The 14,046-nt window shown below is 36.0% G+C and overlaps 1 pseudogene; it reads left to right on the plus strand.

Moving 5' to 3' along the window:
- Positions 1 to 11,267: 11,267 nt before the first annotated feature.
- Positions 11,268 to 11,401, plus strand: LOC145288408 (U2 spliceosomal RNA; annotated as a pseudogene).
- The last annotated feature ends 2,645 nt before the right edge of the window (positions 11,402 to 14,046 follow it).

Here is a 14,046-nt window from a genome sequence, read left to right on the forward strand (position 1 = left end):
TCATAGCCTGCAGCATCTGCCGGAACAGATACTACACTTTGATCCTGGCGCGAGTGTACTGAAACTGTCATAAGTGTTGCCGATATACACCAGAGAGTAACTGTAATATCTGATAGACACTTCAATCTTTGATTTATTATGATGTTGCCAAGATCGCTGGACAAATGGTTTGATTATTGTACCATTCCAGTAGGTATTTCACTGCTGATGCAATTCTCTATCTGCATAAGAGCCAAATGCGTCCTAATAATGGAATACTGTTGCTTCCTATCTTGCCTTGATTGAATTAAAAACCGGCTTCGAAACCTAACAGGTAATGCCCTCTTCTCTGCAACCTCTTTTCCACAGAAGAGATGTTGCGAGCCTATCTCTACTCTATCGTTATGTTCATTGTAAGTGCCTGTCCAAGCTCCATTCTATGCCCCTCACCCTTGCCAAACATTCATAAAAAGCACTCGACTAGCTATAACCACTATCAACAATTTTCCCCACTTGCTATCTGTACCTAATTTTAAACAAAGATTCCATTAACAAAGCTTCTTTCCTAGAACTGCTCGCATGTGGCTCTCTGTTCTATTGACCTGCTTTCCTACCGATTGCAATATGGTAGCCTTCAAGTCCAATGTAAACAAGTTCTTGTTGAGCCGGCTTCTTAAATAATCCAAATTCTACCTAATCTACACCATTAAAGAATACTAAGCAACCACCTTACATTCATCAATCCTTATCCTTGAGTGGCCTTTGGGCTTTAATAAGTGATGACTCGATTGTAAAAATAAAAATGCAGCTAAAATGTGATTAATTATTCTTTGGTTCTTAAAAAAAAGATCATGAACTCTAATGGGTTAATTACGTACTACACTTCCGTAAGGACGGAAAAAGTGTTCGAAAACACATCCATTTAATTTGGCACTCAAGCGAACGATTTTACTGACTTCTTTAATATGATCTTATGTCATGATTAGGCTATGACAACAGAATATTCTTTTCATTGTTTTGAATCTCGAGTGTGTATCCATTGATATCTTATATGCATTTATGTAGAGTGATGTGCTTCTCGGTTGATTAACTGTGTTTAACTGTGCCGGATAGGTAAAACAACGAAAAGAATATGCTGTTGTCATTATCTGTGCCTAAACCTAAACGTAGATTCCATGAACAAAGCTTCTTTCTTAGAACTGCACGCCTGTGGAACTCTGTTCCGTTTTCCTGCTTTCCGGCTGACTACAATATGGTTGTGTTCAAGTCTAACGTAAATAAGTTCTTGATGAGCCGTTCCATATAAGTTATCAAATTTACCGAATTTTCATTACTAATGATTACTATATTTTCCAATTTCTACTGTACACTTTTAAACCCTTATCCTTGAGTGGCCTCTTGGCCTTGATAATGTGGTGATGCCTGTGTAAAAGAAAAAAAAAAAAGCGTAACTTACGTAAATATAGATTCAGACCCTTGCACTGAAAAATGATGTCATGTCAGAAGTACTAGCGAGTAAGATCTGCCGGAAAAGTCATGCTGTCAATAATAAGTTTTTTTTTTTTTTTTTTTTTTTTTTACAGATATTTAGCTACTATATAGCTATTTTTTTAATTGTTTCTTTTTTTATTAACGTCGATCTTTCGTCTAATTTTATAATTTTTTCTAAATATGATGAAGAAAATGCATTTCATTTTTATATTGTTCAGTTTTAAAATCTTTTAACATTTGTGTTAAAACAGATTGATTAACGCTTTTTACTGATAAAATAGATGTTAATTCATTTTCACATAAAAATGCATTTGGGTGTGTATATATGTGTCACGGTTTCACCCCCCCCCCTCCAAAAAAAAAACTCGTAAAAAAAAAAAAAAGAATCCAATTCAGAGCATAAACACCAGAGCCGACGTTCATCCGGCACATACATCAACACAAATAATTATCCCATGGAATACTGTAAGAGTACAGTTCCCACTCGAATACACCCACGACTTTATCAGCTTCAATTTGATACGAACAAGTAAACATACCCCCAAACAGATAACTCCCTACAGTACATTAAAACATAAAAACAAATAAAAATCAAAAACGAAAATGATGATTCACACCGGGAACCATTTGTTTACAACTACGTCCATCGGATGAGTATAAATACAGCGGGCTTTTCAATAAGCAGTCAGAATCGGCCGGGCGCCAGTGTAGTATCTGTTCCGTCAGATACTGCAATCAAAGACCATATGTGAGAGAAACCCCACATATAAGACAATTGCTCTTGTAGCTATCAGTTATTGGTCAGTGTAGGGGAAACCCTTCATACCAATTGTCACTATCCAGCTCCCCTACTCCCCGGGGAGCTGGTCCCCATTTCCCCAATCTCTCCACATTAAAAAACGGCCTTGTGCCTAATTTGCTCAGTGGGGAAGCAAGTAAATACACAGAAGCAGCTAGATCGCCGATCGGTGAGGTTCAACAGCAGCCATGCAGCCGCAGTACAGAACAGTCTACCCGACTCCCGACAGTAGCCTAACCCAGCAGCAGCAGCAACCACCTACTGCCGACAATATCAAACGCCCTACTCTGGCATATGATATGTGAGATTATAGATTCAGTGAAGTGGAATGATCCTGCTTGCAGAGACTGGTGTGTGGACGGCTGGGAACTGAACATATGAGTCGATGCCAGGACACAGGAACTGCCTTTAAAGATGCTTGTTGGCTGTGACCTGAGAACAATGCACAGAATATTAATCTGGCTGAACTGGATGTCGTGTTGAGGGCATTAATTTGCACTCCATTGGTAGGTGTTGCACATAAAGACATACTCTGCATGTACATACAACTGGGTGTCAGACACTCTCATCGAGAAAGCACGAGTTCACACCAAGCTTCTCATTAAAAGATGACTAAGCACACCGAAGGAGCTGATAAAGGAATACAAGCTCTCAGTGGACATGACATGGCCGACTAATTGATGCACGTACCACAGCAGTGTTTCAATACCATGAAAAAGGATAGTGCAGTACATATAACTTAGCTTGACGCTGCCCAGATCATAGCCATTCAGAAGTGCGACGTACCACTTATTTCGCCAGAAAAGTTTGCCCTGTGATGACAAAAGCAGCAGTCAAGTTGGCTATATAAACGTGTGTGGAAAGCCAATCGATAGATCCAGTTCCAGGCCACTGATAGAAGGGAAAGCTAGAGGTGAGCAGCAATTGGTTAATGCTGAACATTACACACTACAGTGTTTACCATTTCCCAATCATCACAGATTTTGGCCTGTGGTGGCTTTCAGTGTGGTGGCAGCACAAAGAGACCCAGCAAGCATAATTTGTGAACAGGAAGTGGTCTTTTGTGACCATGGCCTACCGTAGGAACTACTCATGGATAATGACAAAGCCTTCCACAGCAAGGAATTCACAGATGAGTGAGGCATGAACTTGAAATTACATTGTAGATATGCCCTGGTCAGGAACTGATTAGTAGAGTAGTGCTACCATACTGTGAAATAAATCGCAGCCGGGATGTATTGTTCCATACCAAGATCTATCTACTGGTATGAGACCCCAGAAGACTCTTAGAACTGCACGCCTGTGGAACTGTCTTCCGTTTTCCTGCTTTCAAGCTGACTACAATATGGTTGTCTTCAAGTCCAATGTAAACAAGTTCTTGATAAGCCGTTCCACTTTAGTTAACAAATTTACTGAATTTCCATTACTGACAATTACTATATTGTCGAATTGACTATTGTACACTCTTTAGCCTTTATCCTCGAGTGGCCCCTGGGCCTTGATAAGTGGTGATGCTTATGTAACCCCCCCCAAAAAAAAACACCATTACAAAATCTAGGTAAAAGGAGTTGATGTTATGCCGCCATCACCAGGCCATGAGTACAGTTCCTAACAGTCTGGAGACTGTATGCGAGTGAAGGCACTATAAAGTCACTCTGCAAGGAAATTTAACCGAAACAGAGATAATTAGTGAACATTCCATATTGGTGGATGAGATGCCCTGACACATGGAAACTCTGCACTCCTGACAGACTTTGACAGCATAACATCTTCAAAGAGTGGTTCAGAGAATTTGGTATACAATGACGAAACAGTCGGATGATTTTTACGAGGTAGATGTTGAAGCGCATGCTCCTGAGGAAGCCAACACTTCTGAGGAACCCCACTTTTGTGAAGGAGTACCCAGCAAAAACGACTGCTGCCAGGATGCCACCTATGTCATCATGAGATCAGAGAAGGTGTGATAACAGTGTTGCGAGTGCCCTCTGTTGAGAAGCACTGGCATACAAACCTGGAACCCTTCCCATACAAAAATAATAGAAATGCGATGGTACTGGATGGCAGCAGAAAAAGAGGAATTTTATGTTTTTTTTTGTTTTTTTGACGTTATCTTGTTTCATTGTCAGGATTAGGGTGCACAACGCTAAGAATTGGTGTGGCGAGTTGAGAGTTCAGAGGTGTATGTGAAGAGATCCAACCCTTTTTTTTCTGTTTTCACTTAAATTTCAAATTTTAATTATCTAATATATAAAAGGCTATAAGTTTGTCTGTCTGTCTCTGTATTTTCAAACTCTATCCCATCTGAAACTAATAGTCGCAGAATGGCGCTAGGGGCCTCAAAGATTGGATTTTTTACTGACTTTTTTAATGGGTTTTTAGCAGGTTAAAATAGTTTTTAAGGGGTCAAAAATGGGTCAAAGTTGAAAAAGTAATTATACAGTTTGTACATTAATCTTAGTTCATTTTGGTAACGTTACCAGTTTTGCTTTCGGTTTCGATTGTAGCTGATGGCACCCAAATACATTTTTTTTTTTCACTTTTGAAATCACAACTCTATAATATATACGAAATCTGGACAGATTAAAATATCATATTTAAGCATATTTTACGACTGGGAAAAGCCTCCCCCCCCCGCTAGTAAATACATAAAATTTTAGAAAATATAACTATCTCTTACTTTACTGTATTTCCCCTCAAGAAATTCTCTGTTTTAATTGCACGTCTTCAAATATAATAGAATATATAAAATAGTCACTTTGGGATGATGTTCCTAATTTCCCTCTACAATTCTGTGACATCAGCAGGTTGCATGACTTTAGTGGAAAGGCTGAACAAAACCGGTAAATCCCTCGTTTTTTGATAATTTCCTTCTATATTTAATTTTCTCTTCTGTCCTTCACATATATAAAGTTGTGACTCTGTAGCAGTAATCGTGCCACTGAGGAAATAGTTGTTCAGTGTACCATGACTTCTATAAATAGATCGAGGGGTACCGACTCTCAATGTGACCTGTGTATTTTTGTAGTACGTCATCTTGGTGTTATGTGCTATGATTTTTGCTCCCTCTATATTCAGTTTTGTTTTAATACAACAGATTTATGATATTGTTTTTATTGAGTTGAAAAATAACTTCTTGCATCATTATGTAGTTCTAAGCGGTTTCTCATAGCTTTATTTAACGACTAGCCTGGGTGCCCGGCGTTGCCCGGGTGTTTCGAGGTGTGTGTTTAACAACAACAACAAAAATAGTTGTAGTAGGCAGGCAGGCTCGAACCCGTGACGCGAAGGATGAAAAGAAAGTGGTGTGTGTAAGGGTGTTGGTTGAGCAAAAAAAAAAAAAAAAAAAAAAAAAAAAAATTACGAGCGCAAAAAAAATAAAAAAAATAAAATAATAGTAAGCAGGCTCGAACCCGTATCACGCCAGAGGAAAAAGACATGAAAAAAACAAAAAAAAACAAACAACAAAAAAAGCAAAACAAAAGCAAACTGTCTTACCGATGTGCCCACCGTGATTGTAGCGTCACGGGCAGTCGAAATAATGCCTTTTATGCGACGTCATGGAAGCGAGGGTTGAATGACTTGCAAAAAATGCTAGCGAAAAAGCCCGACCCTCCCTGTATGAAAGTGTGCAGTTGAGGATGAAGGAATTAATGTTTTTGGCTAATTTTTCTGTATTTGTCTTTCGAAGGGTCGAGCTTCAAATTGATATCTATCTCATGAAAAACCGTCGCTTTTGTCGAAAGTTTTAGGCAAACATACATACATACATTTAAACAGACTTTTGGCCTTTATATTATAGACTAGCAGGGCTACCCGGCGTTGCTCGGGACCGTATAAACAATGAAAAAACAAAAGCAGATATTGAACATATGTTTGATTCTTAGGGGAGAGGAATCTTTCATCTCTATGTATTATTTGTTTTATCTACCCTAGGACTGATATTGTTCATGTTTTATCCCTAGCATAGGTAATTTACAGCATGTATATGAAATTGTTTTACCTTAGGGAGAAGAGAACAGGTAATATACAAGTAAATGTGTCTATATTACATCCCTGGCAACGCCTAGAAACCAGCTAGAACATGTATTTCAGTCAATCTTTATTATATCCTGGGCTATGCCGGGAAACCAGCTAATCTCTTTTTAGTGACTTGACCACCAAAATACCTCCCTAAGTGTGTCCTTTCTTTTGAACTTATTAGATATAGGTATCTAGAAATGTGTGTGAAATTTGTTGAATGCATTGTTCACTATGATTTTCTTATTGTTCTACACAATATCAACTGTAGCGAAATAACACAGTAAACTTAGTGTAGTGTTAGAATAAAGAGCAAAGGAAAAAATTAGAATCATATTTTGTAATTGCAAATCTAAATTTGCTAGCATGTACCAGTATTTGCCAGGTTGTGGAAATTTGGAACTTATAACATATGTAGTGGCCTTTTCCTAGATACCTATTGCTAAAAATTATACTTTCATTTTGTTAGAAAAATCTCTCTTCAGATGCCCTGCATCATTCAAAATAAAAACAAATATTTTTATAATTGTTTCAGTATATTGCTACACAATGTGAAAGTTTTTAACGTTTGTAAAAAAAATCATGAATGTGCTTATATTGCAAAAAAGAAAATATCAGTGCACAGTATTGAAAGTGTTTGAGATTCAAAAGTCTGTAACATTTCTACTAACTTCATAAGATGTCATGTGAGAAACTGAATTGAATATCAAGACATTATCTGAAGCGTTTTTATTTTGGTGTAACATATGTGTTTACAGTGAACCTTAACTTTTAATAAACAGATTGGTATGCAATGACATAGGCTAAGAATCTTTAAAATATATATAAATTGGAAAAATGTGTGAACAAATGAAAAAAAAATGATCCGCTCCACTTGATGACATCAAGCACAGTAATATTTTAGTGAAGAAAATATGAAATTGATGTTCAGTGATTAGTTTGGATGAATGAGAAAATGTAATTGTTTGATGCATAAAAATAACTCAGTTGCTGTATTTGATATTAAGCAGCAAAATATAGTGATTTGAATATTTGGGAAAACATCAAACCAGATTATGTAAAAAGAAAAAAAAAAGATGAAATTAGAAAATATATATTTTATGTTTATGAGTTCTGCCAATCAAAATTTTGTGGCAGAAATTGGGTGATTACCATGCAATTTTATTTTGGTAAAATTCTTAAATTATTAGAATGTTTATTATAATTTCTAATTAGTGACTTGTTATAATCAAAATCCGCCCTAAAGAGTGTCCTTTCTTTTATTAGGTATCAGAGTAGGTATCAAGATTTCTACTTCTATACAAATGTGATATTTCAGATCTGTACATAAAAAATTTGTTGAATATATAGGTTGAGAATTGTTCTGTGTCACTCTCTCTCACACACACACGCATTCTCACTTTTATAGATATAATAGATAGATTACTCTAGATATATTTCCATATGTCTGAATACCCTATATACAAATTTTCAAATCTGTAGATAAAAAAATTTGTTGAGTATATAGGTTGAAAATTGTTCTCTCTCTCTCTCTCTCACACACACATTCTCAATTTTAGAGATATAATAGATAGATTATGCTAGATATATTTCCATATGTCTGAATACCCTATATACAAATTTTCTAATCTGTAGATCAAATATTTGTTGAATATATAGGTTGAAAATTGTTCTTACTCTCTCTCTCTCTCTCTCTCTCTGGCTACCTCACACACACATTCTAACTTTTATAGATATAATAGATAGATTATGCTAGATATATTTCCATATGTGTGAATACCCTATATACAAATTTTCTAATTTGTAGATAAAAAATTTGTAGAGTGCATAGGTTGAAAATTGTTCTCTCTATCTCTCACACACACATTCTAACTTTTAAAGATATAATAGATTATACTAGATATATTTCGATATTTCTGAATACCCTATATATAAAAATTTGTTGAATGTATAGGTTGAGAACTGTTCTCTCTCTCTCTCTCTCTCTCTCTCTCGCTATCTCACACACACGCATTCTCACTTTTATAGATAAAATAGATAGATTATGCTAGATATATTTCCATATGTGTGAATACCCTATATACAAAGTTTCAAATCTGTAGATAAAAAATTTGTTGAATATATAGGTTTAGAATTGTTCTCTCTCTCTCTCTCACACACACATTCTAACTTTTGTAGTTATAATAGATAGATTATGCTAGATATATTTCCATATGTCTGAATACCCTATATACAAATTTTCTAAACTGTAGGTAAAAAATTTGTTGAGTATGTAGGTTAAGAATTGTTCTCTCTCTCTCTCACACACACACACACACACACAAGTTCTCACTTTTATAGATATAATAGATAGATTATGCTAGATATATTTCTATATGTCTGCCTACCCTATATACAAATTTCCAAATCTGTGCCCAAAAATGTGTGGAATATATAGGTTGAGAATTGTTCTCTCTCTCTCTCTCTCTCACACATATTCTCACTTTTATAGGTTATATAGGTTGAGAATTTTTTGCTCTTTCCATCACTCACATTCACACTTTTATAGATATAATACATAGATTATGCCAGATATATTTACATATGTCTGAATACCCAATATACACATTTTCAAATCTGTAGATAAAAAATTAGTTGAATATATAGGTTGAGAATTGTTCTCTCTCTCTCTCTTTCTCTCTCTCTCACACACACATTCTCACTTTTATAGATATAATAGATAGATTATGCTAGATATATTTCCATACGTCTGAATACCCTATATCCAAATTTTCTAATATGTAGATAAAAAATTTGTTGAATATATAGGGTGAGAATTTTCCTTCCTCTCTTTCTCTCTCTCTCTTTCTCACACACACACAAGCTGAAAATTGTTCTCTCTCTCTCTCTCTGACTCTCTCTCTCTCTCTCACACACACACACATGGTCATTTTATAGATATAATAGATAGGTTATGCTAGATATATTTCTATATGTCTGAATACCCTATATACAAATTTTTAAATCTGTAGATAAAAAATTTGTTGAGTATATAGGTTGAGAATTGTTCTTTCTCTCTCTCTCACACACACATTCTCACTTTTATAGATATAATAGATTATGCTAGATATATTTCCAAATGTCTGAATACCCTATATACAAATTTTCAAATCTGTAAAGATAGAATTTGTTGAATATATAGGTTGAGAATTGTTCTCTCTCTCTCTCTTTCACACCCATTCTCACTTTTATAGATATAATAGATAGATTATGCTAGATATATTTCCTTATGTCTGAATACCCTATATACAAATTATCAAATCTGTAGATACAAAATTTGTTGAGTATATAGGTTGAGAATTGTTCTCTCTCTCTCTCTCTCTCACTCACTCACTCACTCACTCACTCACACACACACACACACATTCTACCTTTTATAGATATAATAGATTATGCTAGATATATTTCCATATGTCTGAATACCCTGTATACAAATTTTCAGATCTGTACATGAAAATTAGTTGAATATATAGGTTGAGAATTGTTCTCTCTCTCTCTCTTCTCTCTCTCTCTTTCACACACATTCTCACTTTTCTAGATATAATAGATAGATTATGCTAGATATATTTCCATATGTCTGAATACCCTATATACAAATTTTCTAATCGGTAGATAAAAAATTTGTTGAATATATAGGGTGAGAATTGTACTTACTCTCTCTCTCTCTCTCTCTCTCTCTCTCTCTCTCTCTCTCTCTCACGCACACATTCTCACTTTTATGGATATAATAGATAGATTATGCTGGATATATTTCCATATGTCTGAATACCCTATATACAAATGGTCAAATCTGTAGATAACAAATTTATTGAATAGATAGGTTGAGAATTGTTCTCTCTCTCTCTCTCGCAACCTTACACACACAACCACACGCAAACATTCTGACTTTTATAGATATAATAGATCGATTATGCTAGATATATTTCCATATGTCTGAATACCCAATATACAAATTTTCAAATCTGTAGGTAAAAAATTTGTTGAATATATAGGTTGAGAATTGTTCTCTCTCTCTCACACACTCACATTCTCACTTTTATAGATATAATGTATAGATTATGCTAGATATATTTCTATATGTCTGAATACCCTATATACAAAGTTTAAAATCCGTAGATAAAAATACGTTGAGTATATAGGTTGAGAATTGTTCTCTCTCTCTCTTACGCACACACACACACACACACACACATTTTCACTTTTATAGATATAATAGATAGATTATGCTAGATATATTTCCATATGTCTGAATACCCTATATACAAATTTTCAAATCTGTAGATAAAAAATGTATTGAATATATAGGTTGAGAATTGTTGTCTCTCTCTCTCTCTCTCTCTCTCTCTCTCTCTGGCTACCTCACACACACACACATTTTCACTTTTATAGATATAATAGATAGATTATGCTAGATATATTTCCATATGTCTGAATACCCTATATACAAACTTTCAAATCTGTAGATAAAAAATTTGTTGAGTATATAGGTTGAGAATTGTTCTCTCTCTCTCACACGAAACTGTGCGCTCGGCTTCTTCCCCCCCTTCCCACCCCAAATGCTTGGGAAACTGTGCACTGTTTTTGTTGGTTTTCAAGCTGCCTCTTCCCCCCCACACACACACACACAGTTTAACAGTAGTAGGAGGTCAAGAGAAAGAGGGTGAGAGAGAGAGAAGAGTAAGTTGGTGAGAGAGAGAGAAAAGAGAAAGAGGGTGTTGGTTTTATATTTTTATTATCGTCTAATATTTTGAAAGCTGAATTTCTAATAAAATGTGCATCTATAGGAGATAATGCCTGGGAATGTGTTCCCCCCCCCCACAGTTTTACAGTGGTGTGACGTCAAGAGAAAGAGGGTGAGAGAGAGGGAAGAGTAAGTGGGTGAGAGAGAGAAAAAAAAGAAAGACGGTGTTGGTTTTGTGAAAAAAGTTGTTATTTACAATTGTTCGCATTCTTGGCCTTTTGGTCAAGATCAAAGTGTAGTATCTGTTCTTCAGATGCTGCACTTCTATTTCTTGTTCTCTTTCGGTGGAGGAGAAATCCTCCACGACTGAGACAATTTTTATTTTTGTACCTTTTCTCCACGTTAAAAAACGACCCTGGTGTCTAACTCTGTCCCGTGGGGAGGCATAGTAAATAGGTACAATTGTTCGCCATTAGTGGATGTTGACGTCACGTCACGTGACATGACTAAGCGTTTTTTTTTTTTAGTATGAATAACATTTTTTGTTATAATTATAAAGTCTACACTTAATTTTATAGAAAATGATGTATATATAATAGAAAAAAAAATTACTGGTTTTGTTGGATTCAAGTGGATCCCCCCCTCCTCCAGTTTAAGAGATAGCAGGTCACGTGGTAATATACAAAATGGCTAGCGTAAATATAAAGATCGGTTTTTTTATCGACGAATATTTTGAAAGCTGAATTTTTTTTTATTCCTGTACATTTTTTCCTGATATTTTTCGTTAAAACTCTTGTATAAATACTATTTTTAACCAGTTAATTACGTTGGAGACATTGTCATGGAGTTTAATAATCTCTAGAACAAAGCAGAAGAGAAATTACAAAAGTATCGGTAAAACAAAGTGTTTGTTTACATTTGTTCGCCATTACTGGATGTTGACGTCACGTCACGTGACATGACTAAGCGTTTTTGGATTATGTAATATTAACATTAAAATGACAGGTTTTTTGGGGGGCCCCCCTAGGAGAGAAATGATCAGTTCACCCCCTTTTAATGGTCCGTTTGGTGTGGAATTTCGATATTTGTCATGCGGGTGATCAAGGTTCAATATGATACATAATTTGTCAACTTTGGTTGTGTCTGTCAAAAGTTTGAGCTGACGTCACGTCACGTGACACGTATTGAATAACGTTAAAATGACAGGTTTTTTGGGGGGCCCCCCTAGGAGAAAAACGATCAGTTGACCCCTTTCTACTGGTCCGTTTGACGTGAAATTTCGATATTTGTCATCCGGGTGATCAAGGTGCAATATGATACCAAATTTGTCAACTCTGGTTCCGTCTTTCAAAAGTTTTAGCGTTACAAACAAACATACATACATACATACATACATACACACCGATTTTTGCCTTTTATATATATAGATTTTATTTAACGATGACTCTAATGCAAAAATATTTAATCTAACACTACAGGGTGGAACAATAAATTTATGACCTTAAGGAAAATAACACTACAGCTTATTTTAAAACTTTTATTGAAACAATCAATCCAGTTGACTTGATTATGTAGTAGAGCTGACATCGATTCATTGTAGCCACCATCAGCCTAAGTCGCTGTCTTGATACAGGTCTGAAACTGGGAACATGCCTTTTCCACAAGTGCTGAAATAACAAAAACACAAAAACTGAAAGTTTGCTGAAAAACCAAACTACAAGTTCGATGAGAAGTAGATGTTATAAAATACACTCTAAAAAAGTAATTCAATTTTAATGTCATATAGTTTTGTTTTTGGAATTGTTTTATACGAAGCTTCATAATTTGTGTATTCATCGTTTTTGTGGACTCTTATCCTCATAATTGTTGCTTCACAACATTTATCCTCTGGCTAAAGGATGAGCTGGCCTAAACATAAGGTAAGAGAATGGGTTGGCCAAAATGTAAGGCCAGAGGACGAGTTGGACAAAATATAAGGTTAGTGGATGAGTTGGCCAAAACGTAAGGCCAGACGATGATTTGGCCAAAACGTAAGACCAGAGGATGAGTTGGTCAAAACGTAAGACCAGAGGATGAGTTGGCCAAAACGTAAGGCCAGACGATGATTTGGCCAAAACGTAAGGCCAGAGGATAAGTTAGCAACCATGTAAGGCCAGAGGACGAGTTTGTTGAAATGTAAGGCCAGAGTATAAGTTGGTCAAATCGCAAAGCCAGAGGATGAGTTGGCCAAAACATGATGTAGCGAAAATGTAAGGTCAGAGGATGAGTTGGCAAAAAATTTTAGACTAGTGGATGAGTTGGCCAAAATGTAAGGCCAGAGAACGAGTTGGCCAAAATGTAAGGCTAGAGTTGAGTTGGCCAAAGCGTAAGGCGAGAGGATTAGTTGGCCAAAATTTAAGGCGGGAGGATGAGTTGGCCAAAGCCTAAGGTTAGTGGATGAGTTAGCCTAAACGTAATGCAAGAGGATGAGTTGGTTGAAATGTAAGGCCACAGGATAAGTTAGTCAAATCGTAAGGCCAGAGGATGAGTTGGCCAAAACGTAAAGCTATTGGATGTGTTGGCAAAAATGTAAGATCAGATGATAAGTTGGCAAAAATGTTAGGCTAGTGGATGAGTTGGCCGAAATTTAAGGCAAGAGAACGAGTTGGTTGAAATGTAAGGCCAGAGGATAAGTTGGTCAAATCGCAAGGCCAGAGGATGAGTTGGCCAAAATGTAAGACTAGAGGATGAGTTGGCCAAAATGTGAAGACAGAGAACGAGTTGGTTGAAATGTAAGGCTAGAGAAGGTTTTGGTTGAAATGTAAGCCCAGAGGATGAGTTGGCATAAAATGTAAGGCCAGAGGTGAGCTGATTGATATGTAAAGCCAGAGGATGAGTTAGTTGAAATGTAAGGCCAGAGTATGATTTGGCCAAAACGTAAGGCCAGAGGATGAGTTGGCCAAAATGTAAGGCTAGATGATAAATTGGCCGAAATGTAAGGCCAGAGGATGAGTTGGCTGAAACGTACCGCTAGAGGATGAGTTGGTTGAAATGTAAGGTC

Source organism: Euprymna scolopes, chromosome 11 (genome assembly GCF_053919585.1).
Source record: "Euprymna scolopes isolate OS-2025 chromosome 11, ASM5391958v1, whole genome shotgun sequence".
In the NCBI taxonomy this organism is placed as follows: Eukaryota; Metazoa; Mollusca; class Cephalopoda; order Sepiida; family Sepiolidae; genus Euprymna; species Euprymna scolopes.